The sequence below is a fragment of the Octodon degus genome, unplaced genomic scaffold (assembly GCF_000260255.1).
Source record: "Octodon degus isolate 3935 unplaced genomic scaffold, OctDeg1.0 scaffold00072, whole genome shotgun sequence".
Taxonomy (NCBI): domain Eukaryota; kingdom Metazoa; phylum Chordata; class Mammalia; order Rodentia; family Octodontidae; genus Octodon; species Octodon degus.
This window is the reverse complement of record NW_004524648.1, coordinates 3,605,335-3,627,071: the sequence shown is the minus strand read 5'-3', so window position 1 is coordinate 3,627,071 and position 21,737 is coordinate 3,605,335. Positions and strand designations below refer to the sequence as shown.

General features: G+C 34.6%; 1 protein-coding gene across 4 annotated transcripts in view; it reads left to right on the top strand.

The window, feature by feature from the left end:
• The window catches only part of Nsrp1 (nuclear speckle splicing regulatory protein 1), a 49,458-nt gene that overhangs the window by 15,572 nt on the left and 12,149 nt on the right, over window positions 1-21,737 (top strand). Inside the window, exon 1 of one of the 4 annotated variants that reach the window (XM_023719812.1) lies at window positions 9,735-9,839. The exons of the other annotated variants lie outside the window; for them this stretch is intronic. The gene's annotated coding sequence lies outside the window, so the exon portion shown is untranslated. Of the gene's footprint in view, window positions 1-9,734; window positions 9,840-21,737 lie in introns of those variants that run through there. 4 annotated transcript variants of the gene reach the window in all.

The following is a 21,737-nucleotide window of genomic DNA, read 5'->3' as shown; positions in this document are numbered from 1 at the left end:
AGTTTAATTTCTGGATCAATGATTGTAAATTTATTCTGTAAGGACTTAAAGTTCAACATATCTATATCTGATGGAAAATACCTGTTCCACGATATGCCAAAATGTTTGATATTTAGACAGATAGGATAAACCGAACTGCATAAATTGCAGGTTAATAATTAGCTTCTCTTCTGGAGGGTTAACAACCTAAGTTAGCAGTTCAAAATTGGAGAAAAAGAAGGGCTGCAAGGTTAGCCAACATTTTGGCCCTAGCCTTTCAAGGTCAGTAAAGACTCGGGACATAGAAGAACCTTTACTGTAACAACATGTAACTCAGTTGTGCTCCAAATTTTCTGATCAAGATTATGGAGCCACAGAGGAATGTGTTCGATGATGTAAAGTGAGCCGGGGAGAGTCATATGGAGAGAAAAAACATTTTCTCAAGCTTTCACAGAGAGCAAATTGGTCAAGCAATGGCCATGACTCATCCTCATGTCAGACACTGACAAAAGGATGTACAAAGGGCGGTACACAGCTACAGGATAAATCCTGAGAGTACTTGGCTGACCTTATCAGATACAAAAATTACATTTCTTGTTATATAGGTCTTGCTTTATCTTGGTCTTAACCATCCAACAGAAAGTATAAAAACGAGATATATAAAGTAAATCCATATTAATACGATGAGCTGTAAAAGGCTCAAGTGAATAACTTCTGAAGATAACCCACTAATATTATAGACTGCTAGACAGTGTTAGATTGTTTAGTTGAATTCAAACACCTATAGTATTTAGATGCCAATAGAATAGTCACCTCTGACAGGACAAAAAAAAAGGATACAAAGGAAAGATCATTTTGTATTTATATATACAAAATAGGATAAATTTACAGCTACTTTCGCTTAATTCAATGAGAAGAAAGAGGTGTACTAACAGTGTTGGACAGAATAGCCTGTCTGCTTCTTGTACTATGGATAACCACTAAGAAGATAACAATGTACAGTGTATTGATTATCAAAACTGGCCTATTAGTCAGCTGTGAAACTGTCTCATTCATATTTATTTCTCAATAAAGATAAATTTTAAAAAAAGTTATCTCTGGCTAGCAGGACAGTAGCAGAATCTCACCTGAGAATTTGTAGTCATGCTTGTCACCATATGCAGTTGTGGTGCAAATATTCTGTTGTTTGTGTGCAGACCATAGCTCAAAGGGCTCTGGATTGCTGTAACTTCGTGCAATTAGCAAAAGCAAGCCACTTTTCTTTGGAGGACTGGATTTTCAATTCAAAGATACTAGGCATATAAGAAATGGAATGCTGTGAAAAAGGAAGGATGCTATGCTAGCAAGCCTTGAAAAAAAATAAAAGCCCTAATTGAGTTTCTAAGTGTGGACAATTGCAATTTAGTAACTGAAATTAGAAACAAGTTCAATACCAGCAATTAGTGAAATACAGTAAAATAAGGTGATTTTTAAGTGTACAGAATCTTTTTATTTTCTCTATTCAAGAGATGGGGTTAGGGCTGGGGAGATAGCTTGGCAGTCTAAGTGCCTGCCTGGCAAGCACAAGGACCTGGGTTCAATCCTTCCCAGCGTTGGAGAGGCTGAGACAGGAGGACCACTACGAGTCTAAGCTGCATAGCAAGACCCTGTATCAAATAAATAAATAAATAAATTTTAAAAAGAGGGAAAAAATGATTGTAAATTGCTTATGGCAAATAGCTTTATTGCTGGTATTTAGAACACTTAAGAAATGACTACCCAGAGATGTCTTCCAGTTGTAATTGACTTTTGGGTTTTGATTCCATTGCAAGATCTTGCCTCTTCAGTTTACTGGGGATGAGAAGTTGCTGCCTACTTGGCCAAGCCCCTGGTTCTTTAGCACCAGCCTAAAGTATTGTTTATGATACTTAGGCATTGTCAGTCTTGGTGTACCAGGAAAAAAAAACTGATTAGAACAATTATGTCACCTTGAGTAAAGTAGTACAGTCAGCAGTAGCAGTAGTATCAAGTACAGTCTAGACTGACAGCTTTTGCTTGACCATTTTGCTCTCTGTGAAATCCTGAGAGAATGTTTTCTCCCTAGGTGACTCTCCTTAAGCACACTGTACATCATCAATCCCTTTCCTCTGTGGCCCCATAATCTCCTTGAACAGAAAATTTGGGACACCACTGAGATATAGGATGCGATGGCTGACACTAACAAAAGATCTACAAACTGCTGTACATGGTTTCAGGGTAAATCCTGAGGGGATTTGACTGACCTTGGCAGATACAAAAGTTACATTTTTTGTTATACAGGTTTTGCTTTATCTTGTTCTTAACCATCCAGCAGAAAAGTATAAACACGAGGTATAAAACGTAAAGCCATATTACTATGCTGAGCTGTAAATGGCTCAAGTCAACAAGCTTCTGACACTGCCAGTCCTGCAGATAACCCACTACTATTACGTTCTACTGGACTATATTGGATTATTTTGCTGAATTCACGTACCTACAGTATTTGAATGGCAATGGAATATCCATCTCTGACAAAACTAAACCAAAAAAGGGGATATAAATGAAGGACCATGTTTAGTGAAAAAAAACAAATATAAATATATATATATATATACACACACACACACACACACACACACACAAATTAGGTTAGATATACAGCTACTTTCTCTTAGTTCATTGAGAAAGATTTGTACTAATAATGTTTAGACAAGATATGTCTATATCTTGTACTATGAAAAGCTATTGTGAAGACAGCAATGTGAAATGTATTAATTATTGTAACTGTCCTACTGACCTGTTTTGAAACTGCCTCATTGCTATTTCTTTCTCAATAAAATTAATTTTAAAAAAATTTTTGAAATTTTAAAAAACGTACAGCCTAGAAAATGGCAATGTGTGGTAATTATTAATTTGTCATCTTTAACTATAGAAACTAAATTTGTGATTATATAACAATCTAAAACAAATCAGAAAATTGTGTATAATAAGGCCTCAATATAGTGATTTTTACCTTCAGGGGAAAAACCTTAAAGTGATTAAGGAGAAAAATGCAGGAATGTAAGAGATTACAAAAGGAAGTTTATGCAACCTTTGAAAAACTGGAAAAGAAGATAAAAGGGAAAGAGAAGACAATAACAACAAAGAAAGTAGTATTCACATTCGTATGAAAAGAACAAATAAAACAATAAAATAAGAAAAGAAAAAATAGAAAACCAAAATATCCACTTCAAAATGTGTCTCTGCTGTCACTCATAGACAGCATAGGTAGGTAGTTCAAATCCAAGCAAGCCTGCCTCGTTCAGGCTGGTTTCTGGCTGTGAAACTGGAACCTGATTTGGTTAGTCTGTAACTCTGTGGGCCTCCTACCTGCTTTGAACTCAGCTCCCCACTAGCTTTTGGCTCTCTGACATCCTGCCAAATTGTTACTTTTGTATAAAAAGACTTAGCTTTGACCTGTTTAAAAGAATATTAAGTTAAACTACATAGAAAGGATATGTGCAATTAATTTCATGTACATATGTGTCTGTACTTGTATGTAAAATTTTACATATCAATTTCAAAAACCATGGTATAGTCCTTTTATAGTTTAGCATTAAATACCAGCATTGAGAAATACATTAAAACTTCTGCCAGAAAAAAATTTATAGACATAGAAGAAATAGAAATATGTAATGAGCAGTAAAAATATTAAACCTTACTATATTTCAAAAATGTAAGCTAGGTCAACAGTGAGCTGCCATTTTTTTATATTCCATTAACAAGTACTCTTATTGGTACTGAAAATTGAACGTAGGACCTTTGCACTGAACTGCATCTCTACATGTTTTTTAAAAAAAATTTAAAAATTGTTTTGAGCACCAGGGATGTAGCTCAGTGGTGCAGTGACTATCTGGCAAGCCCAAAGCCCTTAGGTCGATACCAAAAAGAAAAATTATTTTTTGAGGTTTTTGTTGTTGTTGTTGTTTTTACCAGGGATTGAACTCAGGACTTAGTACTTGCCAAGGGAAGCACTTATGCTGCTGAGCTATCTCATCAGCTTTTCAGAAGTAAATGTGAAATTTCTTACAAGTTTTTGCTGTATTTTTTAGTGCACTGTGATTTTTTTTTTTTTTTTTTTCCTTCAGAACTAGGAATTGAACTCAGGCCCTTGCACTTGCCAAAGTAGTGCTTATTTCACTGAGCCATCTCCTCGGCCCCATGAATTTTTAAAGTCATAATTAGTATTGCATTTTAATGATTTTAGCATCTATTAATGTGATCAATCTACATTAATTTTTCTGAAATTAAGCTGTCCTTCCCTTCGTATAATAGTGGGTTTTTAAAAGTTTAATTAAGTGTACATCTGAGTACAGTAGTTGCCTTTTATATTGCTACTTCTGAGGCCTTCGTTTTAGTTTTATAGTTTAACATGTTCTTGTAAGAGAGATTATTTCTTACGTTTTTGATTGTTAATTCTTGTCTAGTTTATCATTTAAGTATCTACTTGAACGGATGTAATATTTCCAAAATAACAATTTATTACAAAACCTTTATAAACATTACTCACTTTCTCTTAGTATTTTTATGAGGAAATAAAACACTTACTGACTTGGATAGCAGGAAGGTACATTTTATTTATATCCTGTAAGTTTGGAGTTTTGAATTTTTATTTACTTATTTTTCATATGAATAATTTAGAATTTTTCTGGAGCATATTTTTAATCTAAATTTTTTCTCATTTCGTAGAAATTCAGTGACTTATAAGGATACTTTTATGATCTGTTGACTAGGTTATCTCCTTGGGTAATTATCTTTGTCTTCTATATCATGCATTTATTCAGGAAGTGTGTGTGTGTATATATATTATATATTATATATTATATATTATATATTATATATATTTATTTTTAATTTTCAGCAAGTATATTTTGATACTCTTCTCTGTACCAGTGAAGCACCACTTAATCTACTGCCTTTGTGGAGTTTATATCCTGGTGGGGGAAGGAGAGATGATAAACAGTTAATGTGACATAAATTATATGTTCATTTGGAAGGTTAGATTTGGAAGGTCATTTGGAAAATCATATATAGCTCTCATGAAAGTATAGTATAGAGAACAGGGTAAAATGAGGGAAGTAAACAGACATTTTTGGAAATTACTCCATTTTTTTTCTCTGCCTTGTGAGGATACTTTTATGATCTGTTGACTAGGTTATCTTCTTGGGTAATCTTTTTCTTCTATATCATGCATTCATTCATTCAGCATACACACTCACCTATATAGAGAGAGACAGATTATTGTAAACCTTTCTCAGTATTTTTCTTTCATTTCCTTTCCTCTTGCCCCAGAGTTAGCATCAATTCTGAAAGAATATCAAAGTAATCATTTCACAATGACATATTTGGTTACTGAAATTAAGGGAGTTGTAATTTTTTTGTACTGGGAATCAAACTCGGAACCTTGCACTTGCCAGGCAGGCACATAAGCCACTGAGCTATCTCCCCAACTTTTTTCCTTTTCTTTAGAAAAGAGTTTCACTGTTCAACCTGTCCTTGAACTCAGAGCTGTCCTCCTGCCTCAGCCTCCTGAGTGCAGGGATTATAGGCATATGTCACCACAACTAGCTGTCTTTTCTGTTTGTAATTTATTAACTCTTTAGTGTTATTTTAGTCCTCCATATGTTTGGTTTTGCTCTGTAATCTTTTATCATTTATTGTCCTATTTTATCAGTAACCTTCATTTGATTTGTCTTTTCTCAAAGTTTGATAGGGAAAGGGAGAAGAAATGAAATGAGTTTGAATAAATACTAGTAGAATTAGTGAAATACTCTTTTGTTATGGAGATGATTTGTGCATGTTTAAGAAGCTATGGGAGGGGCCGAGGAGATGGCTCAGTGGAATAAGTGCTTCCCTGGCAAGTGCAAGGGCCTGAGTTCAATCCCCGGTTCTGCCAAAAAACAAAAAGCAGCAGCAGCTATGGGAGGGCAGCTCCTGCTTGGCAAGTGGGAGGCCTTAGGTTCAATTCCCAGCATCAAAAAAAGAAATTGGTATTAAAAAAAAAAAAAAAATGAAGAAGCAGCAGCAGCTAAGGGAAAAGGAAAGATCTTATAGGTAAGGGAATTTTTTTTTTTTTTGTGGTGGTACCAGTAATGAACTCAGGACCTTGTGCTTGCCAGGCAAGTGCTTATTCTACTGAGCTATCTCCCTGACTCCTAGGTAAGGGAATTAAGAGGTCAGGAAGTTAATTTTAAATTGGCATATATTATACTCAGAGTATTCAGATAATTGAGTTAGATTTGAACGCAGAAGATCCCCTGTATAAAAATAATACTTTCCTTCTGAGAAACAGTTTGTTTGTTGGCTTTAAGAGTTTCAGGGAATTGATCTGAGCCAGGGGTGGTAGTTACAGTGCTTTTCATCTCCTGATCCTTAATGCTTAAATTTTTGAACATGCATGCAAATGAAAAATTACTTTTTTTTTTTTTGAGACAAGATCTCCCTGTATAGTTTAGGCTGGTCTTGAATTCACTGTGTAGCCCAGGATGGCCTCACATTTGCAGTGATCCTCCTACCCTAGCCTCTCAAATGCTGAGATTGCAGTTGTACCATGCCTAGCAAGTTGCTTCTAATTTTAATCAATCTAGGTCCTAAATTCTTTTTATATATGAATACACAGTAGATTTTGTATGTTTTATTACATATTTTAATAAAATAAACTTGTATTTTTTGATGTAATGAAAATGTAATGTTATATACTTCCTCCTAATTTGATGATTGAGGAAAGATTATGTTTTGTTTTAGAATTTTACCAAAGCTTGTTCACCATTTATGAAAATAAATGGTCTTGTGATTTTTCAGTCACCAATTCTTCAGTCAGCATTTATATTTTTAACATCATTGGTGATTACAGTGCTCCTGCATACCACTTAATACTTGTGTGATTGTGCATATGTGTGTTGAAATACAGTATATGTTATTATAGTATGTTACCCCTTTCCCCTTCTTTATACTGGGGAATGAACTCAGAGCTTTTGCACTAAGCTACATCCCCAATCTATTTTGTACTCTGGGACAGGGTCTCACTAAAATGCCTAGGTTGAGCTCAAACCTACCTTAGCCCCCAGCTGGGATTACAGGTGTGTACCACTATACCCAATTTATATGTATCACTTTTAAAAAAATTATGTGGCTTATATTAGAGCATTTACTTTATTATAGATAAGAGACATTAACAGATACAACTTTATAGTATTGATCATGTCAGTGGTCCTGAGATTGGTAGAACACACTTCTGAGTGTGAATGGGTACAACCTGGAAGCAAGACCATGGGTACTGTGTCTGGTCCTTTGCCTTTTCCGCCCTGATGGTGTTTTCCCTCCTCTGCCTCTTGGCTGCCATGAACCAAGCAGCTTTACTGTGCCATGATGTTCCCGCCTTGGAGCCTCCCAACTGGGTACTCTTGAGTCCCCTGAAGTCATGAGCTACATTAAATCTCTTCTCCTTTAAGTTGGGGATGTTGGGTATTATGTCTCAGTAACTGGAAAACTAATACAGTAATTTAGAATTGAGAACTACCAGCTACCAGTGTTTTCCCCCACTGACATAAAATGACCCATTTTAGTAGTTGCCCCTGTATTTTATAGATAGATAATCATACTATTTTCAGCTAACTTCAGTGTTGTCTTGTTGTGGTCTAATTGCATGGCTAGATCTACTCCAGAATATTTGTTGAAATACAGTGTAGGTCTTTGTCTTGTGTCTAACCTTATGAAAATACTTCTAATATTTCACCAGTGAGTGTGCTGTTCATTTTATATTCATAGCAAATACTCTTTTACAAATTAAGGGTATTTTCCTCTTGGTTTATCATTCCCAACCCAAATCTTGTTTACAGTTATTTGGGTGATCCTTTCTACTGAGTCCATCACTATGAAATCCTTCAGCCAGGTGTTACTCACTTTGGGAGAGTATACTTCCTTATTGATACCAGGATTAGCCTTGAGACTTGCCTTATAGCCAGTGAAATGTAAATGAAAGTGATAACTGTGCTATATCTGAGCAAACTGTTACGTAAGTAGCCTGATTAAGTTACTGCATTTTTCTTGTTTTGACTAGTGTATTGTAAATAAGGAACTGTGCCTTTATCCTCTGTCAAAGAATGAAGGCTATGTGAAATTGCAGCCATCCACAGTAGACATAAATCATGAACAGTAAATAGACCCCTGTGTTGTAAGTGGAAATTTTGGTGGTGTTTCTTATCATAGGCTACATGAATAATTATAATAGCTAGAAAATTTTATTAAACATTGAAGTCTTGTCATCTGTTTAGCATGTTACTATTTTGAATTACATTGATTTTTCTAAAGTCAAACTACTCTTAAGTACTAGGATAAATCATTTAGTCTGCATGTATTCTTTTTATAGGTGCAGCTGTATTCTGTATTTACCATTTTTAAATGTGTAGTTCAGGGGCATTAAATATATTCACATTGTTGTTAAATTATCACCACTGTTCTGTTTCCTAAGTTTTCCCAAGGGGTGAGGATTTAGCTCAGTGGTAGATTGCCAGTTATTACCCATTTCTCTTTCCCCACCCAAACCCTAGCAACCATCACTCTACCTTCATCTAGGAATTTGGCTATTCCAGATACCTCACACAATTAGAATCATACAGTGTTAATCTTTTGCAGTAGCTTATTTCACTTCATAATATTTTCAGGGTTAGTTCATGTTGTAATATGTGTCAGAATTTCCTTCCTTGTATACATGTGTCGCATTTTCTTTTCATTCATCTGTAGACATGTAAATCATTTCTACCTTTTGGCTATTATGAATGATGTGGCTATAACTATGGGTGTCAAGTATTCATTTGATTTTTTGCCTTCAATTCTTTTTGAGTATTACACTCAAGTGTAATTGTTGAATCATGTAATTAAATCAACTGGGGAATATTCATGTTTTGAGGAGCCAACACAATAGCTGTCTCATTTTACATTCTTACCAGGGGTCCACAAGAGTACCCTTTTGTCCTCTTCCTATATCATTTGTTACTTTTTTGATAATTGTCTTCCTGAAGTAGCATCTTGTTGTGGTTTTCATTTATTTTTCTCTAATGACCATTCATGCAGAGCATCTTTTTATGTGTTTTGACCATTTTTTAGTTAGCTTTTTGTGAGTTTGTTGGTTTCTTTATTCTGGGTATCAATCCATTATCAATATAAGATTTACACATTTTGTTCCCCGTTCTGTGGGTTACCTTTTCACTCTAGTGATAGTATCATTTGTTGCCTTACTTTTTTGTTGTTACTGTTTTGCAATGGGTAGTTTTTTTGGTTTGTGTATTTGTTTGTTCTTTAACTTCTTGAGAAGGGTCTCACCATGCAGTTGAAGCGGGCCTTCAACTAATTGTAACCCAGGCTGCCCTCAAAGTCACAGTGAGCCTCCTGCCTCTGCCTCCTGAGCACTGGGATTACAAGTATATACCACCATGCCAGCTGTTATTTAAATTTGTGTTTATTCTTACTTTGTTGTCTACTTGATACTTCCCAAATATGTGGTAGTTACATTATGGTTATGATTGAGTTTGTTCTCTTCATCTCTTAGTTCCTTCCTTTTGCTCCTTTCCTTCTCCTTCCCTCCCCTCCCCTCCTCTATCTTTTCAGCAAAGGCACACTAGAGAAGTACTGTATTCAGAGGATTCAAAGAATGTCTTTAGGCAAACATCTCAGACCATCTGTTTTTTTTTTTTTTTTTTTTTTTTCCCAGCACCGGGGATTGAACTCAAGCCCTTGCACTTGCCAGCCAAGTGCTTATTCTACTAAACCATCTCCCCAGCAAAAAGTACTGTATCATTGAGCCCACCTTCAGTTCTTTCTCTTTAGTAAGTTTTGTCTATATATTTTGAAACTGTTATTAAACATCTAAATTTCTTAATATCACTTCTAAAACTTTAGGATAGGAATTAAACTTATATAACTCTTGACTGTTTAGAATATTCAAATCCACCTTTGGATATAAGATAGCATTTTGTTGTTGTTTGTTTGTTTGCCAGTAAATTTTCATTTTCTTCTCTATTCTCTATTCTCTTTCCCTCTAGGAACTTTCCCTAGGCTGCAGAAAACTTTGCCCAGGGACAGGTTTCAGCCTTTCATTGCATGCATCCAAGATTTTGGTTGTGAATATTGTTTTCTTGTTTTGCTTTTTTTTTTTTTTTTTATAATGTATTTAGTACAGAGTCTAAAGGGTCTCACTACCCAGATCAGACTCGTAGTGATTCTCCTGTTTTCAGCGTGATTACAGGTGCATACCACCATGCCCAGTCTCAGTTGCTATCTCAGTGCACTCCAGAGGTGGGGCCGGCACAGCATGCTTGGGATCGAACCCCAGCCACTACGCTTAATATTGTTTTTTTAGATGATCGCTGATTAGTCTGGTTTATTGTTGCTTTCTGCATCCTGCTTCATGTTACACTTGAATAGTATGTTTTCAAGCTTTTTAGAATTGTAGGAGGTAATCTTTGAATTCTAACACTTCTGCAGATACCTTTATTTTGCCTTCACTTGAATGACAGTTTAAGGACCGGCCAGATAGCTCAGCAGACTAAAGCGCCTGCTTAGGCAGAGTGCAGCAGCCCAGGTTCAGTACCCAGCCTGCTGTGCTGACCCTCTCTCCCAGAATGCACTGAGACTGCGACTGAGACTGGGCATAGTGGTGTGGGCCTGCAGTCCCAGTGCTTGGGAGGCTGAAAACAGGACAATCACTACAAGTCTGATCTACATAGTGAGACCTTGTAGTCTCTGTAGACCCTGTACCAAATGCCAAAAAAAAAAAAGTTTAAGGCCAGGGCAATAGCTCAGTAGAATAAGTGCTTGCCTGACAAGCACAAGGTCCTGAGTTCAATCCCTGGTACTGAAAAAAAAAAAAGAAAGATAGACATTTTGGCTACATACTGAATTCCAGATTTAAAGTTTTCTTCCTATAACACTTTAATACTTGTTTTTCCTTTTATAAATGATGTTCTTAAATGGCGCAATCTGATATCTGTCTGATTTCTTCTTTTTTAAGTAATCTGCACTTTTAGTTACTTTCATCAAATGTTGGACTCTTTCTCTTTGGTTTTCTGAAATTTCAGCAGGATCTATTTAGACTCAGTACTTGGTCCACACTCAGTTTGAGGACTTGATGTTTTCTCCCTTTCAGGGATATTTTCTTGTACTGCATTGAAGAGTTTCTTCCATTTTATTCAGTCCTTCTAGAATTCCTGTTGAATACATTTTAGAACATCTATATTTCTCCATGTTTCTTTTCTGTTTTCCATAAGTTTTTCTCCATTCAGAACACTTTGGAAAAAATCTATAATTTCATCTTTCATTTGCCAGTTTGAATTCAGTTTATAATTTTTAAACTGTAGTTAAATTATTTTTTACAAAATTTTTTTTTAAAAAAAATTTGTATTTTTTTTAGAAATTCTTTTAAGTATTATCTCAATAGAATTTTATATACAAGGAGTGGGTTCTTCCAGTTACTAAGTTTTATGATTCGGCCAGCCAGATAGTTCAGCAAATTAAAGTGTCTGAGGCAGACCACAGGGACCGTGGTTTGATCCCAGTGTGCTGTGCTGGCCCTGCCTCTGGGGCACACTGAGACTGGGCATGGTGACAGCTCTGGGAGGCTGAAAACAGGAGGATCACTATGAGTCCAATCTGTGTAGTGAGACCCTGTAGACTCTGTACTAAATACATTGAAAAAGATTTAGAACTAAATTTTATGATTCATTTTATTGATGATCAACAACTGATTGAGGATTTTTGTTCTGTTCACATTTGTACTTGAGATCTCGGCCAGCTCTTATTTCTTACTGTTGCCCGGTTATAGGGCAGACTTTGGCTTGTCACTGGGCAAGTTATCCTACCACATCTTATAAGCAGAGTTGCAGTTCTTCCTGGATGTCCCCATCCCAGTCATCTGAGGCATTGGTCTCATTCACAGTTCTGTATTGATTATTTGTAACTAAGATCAAAAATAAAACTTGTTCACTTGCTTCTGCAAAAGAAGTCTGTGATCCACACCTGCACTGCTGCTTTAAATACAAAATCCTGTTAGCCTATCTTCTTTCTTTTCTTGTACTATATCCCTTACATAAGAACTTGTATTTTTCAAGCTGTTGTACCTATTCTAGCACTCAGCCTCTGTGCGTTTTCCAGTTCACTGAGTGTATTCCTTTTTCTAAGATGGTTATAAATTTATCTGTCATTTCAAGAGCTTAGATTAGGAAGATGACATGGCATGTAATAATTTGCCAGCTAAAACCAGAACTTCACACCACTTTACTGGCTTTAAGATCCTGGACATGTTTAATTTCTTTTAGTCTTACTTCTCACTTTTAAATAAAAACAGTCTCACCATGTGCAGTGGCACATGCGTAAAATCCCAGCATTTGGGAGGCTGAGGCAGGAGCCTTGTTCAAGGCCAGGGTGGGCGGCTACATAGTGTATTCAAAGCCATCCCACATAGTGAAACCCAGCTCAACACCCCCCATAAAGAAAAAGTTTAAAAAAAAAAAAATCTCTGTAATACTTTAGACTTTATTTATTTATTTATTTATTTTGTTACATCTTTATTTATTTGGCAGCACCCTGGGATTGAACTCAGGCCCTTGTGCTTGCCAGGCAAATGTTTATTCTACTGAGCTATGTCCCCGGCCCCTTAGACTTTAGTTTAGAAATTAAAAGTAGTATGTAGTAAGCACTTGCAGTACATGATACATAGTAAAAATGCAATAAATGTTAATATATAAGTACAAAATATCTTCTATGTATGTAGTAATTATCATTAGTTATAGACTTTAGTTTAGAAATTAAAAGTAGTATGTAGTAAGCACTTGCAGTACATGATACATAGTAAAAATGCAATAAATGTTAATATATATAAGTACAAAATATCTTCTATGTGTGTAGTAATTATCATTAATTATCTGAAAGTTTCCTGTGCTGTCTCTACTCTACTTTGTGTTTCATATTTGGTAGCCTGGCCTCTTTGTGACCTTTAATAAAATCTTTATTTCCAATATGGGTTGAGGCCATTGGCCAGGGAACCATTATACTACAGAAATTCCATAAATAACACAGTAATATCCATAATTATATTTTAAAATTATTACTGTTTCATTTGGTGTGTATATAGTATTAATGCATCTATTTTACTGATCCTGTTTAACTGACACTCTCTAATTAGAAGATACTAAATGTTTTATTTCCAGATTTGCTATATGTTAAGTAAGCATAGATGAGTCTTATATTTTTCTAAAATCGTACGCATATTCATATATTGATAGATTTTGATATTCCCTGTACCAACTTTACCATAAAAGTCATTTTAAAAGTTTTCCCTTTATTTTCATGTTATATTTCAGTGTGTATAGTCAGACAAAAAGCAATAATCCCCCATTTCATGGATTTATCAGGAGCTCAAAATAAGATAGATCAGATCACTTTCTGAAACAAAATTACTTTATTAGTTTAGTAATAATTTGAGGTTACTTTAAAGATAAGAAGCAGCATTTGGAAGGAGATTCATTTCCTGTTTCTGGATTTTATCTGCAAGAACTACATCTTCAATGTCAAGAGATTGTGTATTTATAACTGAACTATAATAAAGTCTGTACTGGGGATGCTGCACACCTGACTTGGTCATTGTGATTATATATTAGGTGCCAAACTATTGCTTGTCTTTGGAAAAAAATACATTACTAAGTGTATTTCATTAAAATTTGCCCTGTATAAGGAAGGATCATAAGACCTTTGACTCTTCATTCTAGGTGTGCTAGTTTTTGCCAACTTGGTACAGTGATGTTCCTTTTGAAAATAAGTTTGTTTCTAACAAATTAGACTTTTTTCTGTTGGTGAACTAAAGAATAATTGGAAAAGATAAACTTCTAGTATATGTTTTCAATAAAGCTTATAAAGCATTTGTTTTTGTTCCACTATTTTTATTGATATAGGATTTTAAAACTATGATTTTTTTTCTCTTTAATCAGTATTGTCCACTATGTAGGTTAGAGAAATGTACCAAGCAATCCAAAATTGCCCTCCTTTGTCCATCCCTTTATGCTTATCCTACTTTTTATTGTATCTTTTTATCTCAGAGAATTTATCACCCAAAGCAGTGAAGGTTACTTCAGAACTGTATCTTTCATCACATTATACACATACCACCCATATGTCTATGGAAATAGCTGTTTATTTTCTTCTGGAACTGACCTGTGATAGAGCTTTGGAAAAGAGAGTAACTGCTGCATGTGGTAAAGTTTTTTTGGCACATGTAGAAAGCTGTTCTTCATCCCATGACATATTCAAATCATTAGCCTGCACAAGACTTTTTTCTACTAATTTTTATTTCAATCCCCTTTTTCATCCTCTTTAGACATACTGTGTGGTATTTAATAAAATGCTTTAATGTGTGTCATTTGGAATTACATTGTTTTGAGTATGTATGCTTTTTGTTGTAAATATAATTTGGAAAATGAGAGTGATTTTTTTTCCTTAAAACTTTAGTAGAATTAAGCCTGTAAACTACCAGAATAGAGCTCTTTTCTACTCTGAGAAGATGTCTTTATGGTTATTGGTCTATTGAAGTCTTCAAACCAATATGAAGAAAATATATTTATCTTTCATCTATTATTTGTGTCTCTTTTCTGCAAACTTGCCAGAAGTTTCTTTACCATTACTAATCTCTTCAACGAACCAGCTTTTGATTTTTGTGTTTTGTTTATTTATTCTCTGTTTGATTTCTGCCTACAAAGAGCTGATCAGAAAGTATGGTGTCTGTTTTTTCAAACACATTGTCATCTCACTCAATCTATTTCCCCTTGCTTATTTGTTCTTACCATTTTCTGAAAGTGGTTTTGGAAGTTCTCTTTTGTGAGTCTCTTTTTATGGTTACCTTGCTGTCTTGAATTTGTTTAAAACATGTACAGTCATTTTTGTTAAAAAATTACAATGTGTCCTCACCCACCTTATACTAAATACTGTGACCTTTGGATCTTCCCCAAAGTGAAAATGACTGTGAAAGGTAAACATTTTGAATCCATTCAGGGCAGCCACAATAACACTGGACTTATACAACTGATTCAGAAAGTGTCAGGAACAATGGAGTGTGTTTTAAGTGAGGAACATTTTCAGACAGAGTCATGGCAATGTGTCTTTTACTATAACAAATTTAAACCATCACTGTCCTCTTTAGGATATTCTGCAGATCTTTTTTCTGACCTTTAAACTTATTTCCCTATAAATACATATAGATAGAGAAATAGGGTTCCATTCTGTTTCTTTTCATTTTGGGATTTTTTTCTAATACTGCTGAGAATTAAATCCATGGTTTTGCAGGTGCTGTCACTAAGCTACACCTCCAGCCTTATAAATTTCTTTGTGAGAACTGTTGTAACTGCATCTCAAGTTTTACCTTGAATACTTTCATTGTTACATCTTTACAAATATTTTGTAGCTTCTGCTTTTTTCTTTAAACTGAAGTTTTAAAAGTATGGCTATGTTTCCCTAATGATATTGAACAGAGATCTATTTACATCCTTATTTATTGTCCATTTGAATACTTTTAAAAGTGTTCAAATCTTTTGTTCATTTTTAACTTGGTTTATTTTTTATTGTTGAGTTGGAAGAGTTTTTTCTCCTGAATGTAAGTCCCCAAACACATTATTGCTGGTATTTCCTCTCTGATTTTCACTTCTTTTAATAATGTCCCTTGAAACATGGTTTTTTTGAAATCTTTATCTGAGTTTTCTTATTTTTCATGTCCTGGGTTGTCATGTAATACCTAATTCCAGAGCACAAGATTTATTCATAGTTATTCTACAGTTGAGTTAGTTTAGCTCTTACAAAGTTATCCATCTTGAGTTATTTTTTGTGTATGATGTGAGGTAAAGGCCCAACTTAATCCTTTTGTCCATAGATAGTTCTAGTAACATCTTTAAAATAGACCATTCTTTGAATTGTCTTAATACTACTTTTTTATTTGAAAGCTTTATTTACTTATTGAATACTTTTATTAGAATGAAGCTATTTTGTCCTTTACATAGATTGATTTTTTTTCCCATTTCCCTCCCTTCCCTTAAACCCCTCTTCTGCTCCTTATTTACAAAGCTTTGCTTTCATTTTATCCTTTTCTAATTTCTTTTCATTCCTTCTCATCCGTTTTCTAGTTCACCTTTTCTTTTGAACGGTTTCTTCTATTTCATAATATTTACTACACATTTTGGTTCTTATTTACACTTACCATTTCTTACGCCAGAGAAACCATACAATATTTACAAGTATGTCCAATTTATTTCATTTAGGAATATAGTCTCACGGTCCATCCATTAGCTAGAAATGTCTCATCCTTCTCTATGACTGAGTAGTACTCCATTGTAGCCACATCCTTTTTACCCATGTATTGATCGATGAGTATTTAAATTGTTTCCAGGATTTAGCTGTCACAAACTGCTGCTGTAAACGTGAGTATTCATATATTGTATTGCTGTAGTATGATGCTTTTAATTCTTTTGGGAAGATAGCAAGAAGGGGAATAGCTGAATCGAATTGGACCTCTAATCCCAGTTTTTTGAAGGACTTCCACAGTGATTGTACAGTCTACACTCCACCAACAGTGATGGATTCCTTTCTCCCCACAGCACTGCCAGCCTTTGTTATTGGTTGATTTCTTGATAATAGCCATGTTTCTGGAGTGAGAAGGAATCTCAGTATTTACATCTCTCAAATGACCAGTGATAAACATCCTTTTATATATTTATGTGCTACTTCTACTTCCTTGGGCTGGGGATGTAGCTTGCTGCTAAAGTGCTTGCCTAGCACGTGCAGGCCCTAGATTCAATCCTCAGTACTGAAGAAAAAAAGAAAAATATATCGACTTCATCTCAGAATCCCATTTGGATTGGGTGTTTTTTTTAAGTTTCTTATGTATTGTAGATATTAGTTCTTCATCTGAGATACAGCTGGCAAATATTTTTTCCCACATTGTGGGTTCTCTCTGCACTCTTGGTGGTTTCTTTTACCGTACAAAAGCTTTTTAATAAGATGAGATCTCAATTTTGTTTTGTTTTTTTCCTTCAGGTTCTACAGGGTCTTACTACATAGATCAGACTCAGTAATTCTCCTATTTTCAGCCTCCCAAGTGCAGGGATTACAGGCGCATGCCACCATACCCGGTCTCAATCACTGTCTCAGCGTGCCCCCAGGGGTGGGGCCAGCACAGCACACCAAGGATCAAACCCCAAGTCGCTGTACTGCCTAAGCAGGTGCTTTAATCACTGAGCTATTTGACCAGCCCTTTTCAGCACCATTTATTAAAAGAGACTATCTTTCTTCCAGTGAAGATATTTGACTCCTTAGTAAAAAATAGGTAGCTGAGTGTTTCTGGAGTTGTTTTTTGTAGCATAAAAGTGCTGTATACACATAATAGGTGCTAAAAACATGTTTTGTGAATTACTGAGTTAAAACGTTTGTAAGCAATTTTCAGGTTTTTTGAAAAATTAGTTCCCCGAGATATTTGGTAGAGAATCTGCTCAAGTATCTGCATGCTTTTTGTACTTTAAGAACAGAAAAATTTGCATTTAATCTTGTTTTTATAAGTTGAGAACTTTTCTTTGAAGGCCCTTAGAGGAAGAAACTTCTCTCTTCCTAAATTTAAAACTAATGATAATTTGTAGTTTTAGGAGAAGGCACCTTTATGTTCCAAAATTTTAGAATTAATTAATTGTGTGATACTATGTGGGTTGGCCCTATTTTAAACCTAGACTTTTAACAGTTACTTTTTCTTAGGTATATAGGCTAGGGTTTTTTGGCAAAAACTGGAGTGTTTCTGCAGCACCTTAAAAATAATGCTAAGTGAAAAAAAAGCCAATCTTAAAAAGATACATACTGTTGTGGTTCCATTTATTTAACATTTGTGAAATGTAATTATATGGGGAGAGAACAGATTAGTGGTTGCCAGGATTGAGACTGAGAGAGGAAGGATGCGTGTTGCTGGTTCAGGAGTATCAGTGTCATGAGATATTGATACAGTTATTTTGGAAGGTATTGGTAGTTATAGAAAAGCCACATATATTATAAAGTAACACTGAGCTATATTTATATTTAAACAATATGTACTTGTACTACTCCTAAAATCTTTGAGTATACCAATGTCAGTTTCCTGGTATTAATATTCTGTTTCTGCAAATTGTTAACATTGGAGGAAGTTCATTGAAAAGTATTGTATAATACTTCACTACACATTTGTTTGCAACTTCCTCAAAATTTGTAAGTATTCTGAAATAAAGTTTTTATTTGTGTAAACTTAATACTTTGTGTATTTAATAATTGGTTTGGGAATGATAACACTTTTAATTAGCACTTCCAGATGTCTGTTCAGTTAGCCTATCCTCGATATCAAGTTTCACCATCTGCTTATTAGAGAAATTTATTACAAGTCTTATTATTCCCTCAAGGAAGTTTTTTTGGTAACCTACTTATGTTTTGGAGACAGTGTATTTTCACTTATGAATGCTTTCTAGTAAAGCCCTTATCAGTTATGATTTCTAGCTACATGGTAGTTTACATAGTAATTTTGAATATATACATCCTCCATTTATCAATGTACTGAATATAAAACACTAGGAAATCTTAACATAAAAGACAATAGTCCTACAAATTACTTGACAACAGGTTTTTCTATTCCAGTAGATGCAAATACAGCCATATCATGTATCTTCAAGTAAATTACCAGCCTTGTATTTTATTAAGCACACTGATAAATATCTATGAAGTAGGATGTAGTTAGCATGCTTTTCTGCCTTAATAGTACTCTAAATAAAATAATAAAAATAATAGTACTCTAAGAGAAAACTGCAGCTACTATTTCCTCATAAGTTTATGTAAATTTGTTTCAATACAGACTTTTCTTAACCCCTTGTTTTTGCTTTTGCTTTTGCAATGCTAGGGATCAAACCCAGAGCCTCAGTCTATGGTATACAGTACCATTAGCTCAACTCATGTGCTCTTTGTCTTTTAACTTTGAAATGTTCTACTAAACATTCTTATAAATACCTTGAAGGTCATTCATCAAAGAGAAAAGAAAAATCTGGAAACATCTTGAGTGAATGTAAAAATGTACCATTCCTTTTGAATAAATTTGTACTGTATCTGTATTGTGTATATTCTATTTTATTTTATGATAAATTTGGCTTTTGTTTCATATCTTTCTTAGCACATATTGGTTATGCAGTATGTATTAATTGATTTCTTTTTGGCAGATACGTACATGCATGTAGCATATTTTGATCATTTTTACACTCTATCTGCTCCTTGCACCACCCTCCCCCCTTTTTTGTATTTTGTTAGGTGGGTTTCAAGGATGTTTAAAACATGAGCATAATTATAACAATTAATAGCTGACTCTTTGAATCAGATGTGTACTGAGTGCTTTCTGTATATATCATCACATTTAATCTTTTCTTTTTTTGTGGAACTGGGGATTGAACTCAGTTCCTTGCGCTTGCCAGGCAAGCACTTACTCTACTGAGCTATCTCCCCAGCCCCACATTTCATCCTTATAATAACTTTGTAAAGTAGATTCTATTAAATATCAGGAAACTGATACAGGGAAAGTTAATATAACCTGGAATAATATAGAGAACTTAACTCAGCTAGAATTCCTAGACCTAACTTGTGGCAATTATTTTGTATTTTTTCTTTATATTATGCAGTTCCGAAACTCTAGAGAGATTAATAATAGGTTGGGAGTTTCTCTTTCTTTCTTTCTCTTCTGTCTACCTTTCTGTCTCTGTTTCATACCCCTGTCCACTCCTTCATCCCCGTTTACAGTATTGATGATCAAATCTAGGGGCCCATGCTAGACAAGCACTCTACCATTAAGCTACATCATTAACCCAAGAAATATATTTTTCTTTTCTATATATTCCTTTTACACTAGTCATGTTTGGCATTTGAGTGCTTTGAAACAACTGAATTTGGTACTAAATGCATCTTGATGTAAACATTTTGTCCTGATGCTCATCCTTTGTTTGGTACTCAATACACCAGCTAGCATTTGTCATTGTCAGTTGCTTTGTGACTACCCTTTCTAGCCAAAACAATTTGTTTGTTACTCATATCTTGCCTCCTGGAACCAATCAACAATGAGTATACAGATTTACCATTGTAATTAGAAAGAAGGTATAAGAATACATTGGAACAGGGGTTACATACCCATTTATTTTGCTTGCCAGGCAAGCACTTATTCTACTGAGCTATCTCCCTGGGCCCATAAAGTGATATTCTAATGAGTGAAATTGTCCTATCAGTAGTAGAAATTCAGATTGAGTTATATATAATACACAAGTAATACACTTAACAGCACTTAGCCTAGTAAGTATTAGTCTTATTTTTAAGATTCTTTCTTCTGGTCAGAATCAGTTTGCTATTACCTAAAAATGTCTTCAGTTCTTGCCTGTATTCTTCTTTGACTTACTGAACATATGTTCTATTATTTATATGACCTTTGTGTATTGTTTATTTTTATAGTAATAGAGAACTGGAATCAGGTTTCTTTGTTTATTGACTGAGGAAAAAATTGCCTATTATTGGTGGTATACAATTGAAAATAGCAAATAGCAGTAGATTAGAGTACTATAATCCTTCCAAGTACAAAACAGGCTTGACCCACGTTAGCTTCTGAAATCAAATGGGATTGGGTATGGTCAGAGTGGTATGGCTGTAGACTAGAATACCATAATCCTAAGGCTGAAAAGTTTACATATATATGTATACATGTAATTATAGATTTTTTAGCAATTATAAGTTAACAGCAAAATTGAGAGGAAGATATACCCACATACCCCTACCACTGTACATGCAGCATGGATTAAAAATTAATTGGGGGCAGGGGGTGGGGAGATAGCTCAGCATTCTAAGCGCCTGCCTGGCAAGTACAAGGCTGGGTGGCACATGCCTGTAATCTCAGCACTGGGGAGACTGAGACAGGAGGTTCTCTATGAGTCCGAACTACATAGCAAGAACCTGTACGAAATACGTAATTTTTAAAAAATTATATAAAAAATAAATTGCCAGAAGCTGTATTTTTTAAGAAATAATTGCTAGCCATAAAGTATATTCTTAAGGAATATCATTCAGTTTTCATTAATGTATTTACAAAGCTTAATACTTTTTAAAGAAATAAATTTTATTGTTTATGTTAAAGGTAAACAGTGCACCATTAGGGAATACATATACTGAAGCAAATTAGCTTGCCATATCACATCAGTACTCTGTATAGTCGGTGGGGTGTTGAGATTGAACTCAGTGCTTTGCACATGCTAAACAAAAAAGCACTCTATTCCTCAACTGTGTCTCCAGTTACCTTGTTTGTTTTTGTGGCAGGAGCAACTAAAGTTTTCTTACTTAGCATAAATTTAAAGTATTTTTACTAATTATCTTAATATACATTAAATTTCTAGACTTACATTTCCTATACCTAGTAGATGTATTATTTTGTATCCTTTGGCCTATATCTCCCCACCCCGCCTGCTTTGTCTCTTCTCTCTTTGTATATATATATTTTTATTTTTATAGTATAAATTCACTTTTTCTAAGTGGCGTAGCTTACTTAGCATACTATCCTCCAGGCTCATCGATTTTGAACCAGATGGCAGGATCTCCTCTTTAAAGACTAAATAATAATTCTGTTTGTTTGTCTTTTGTGGTACCAGAGATCAAGCTCAGGACTTTGT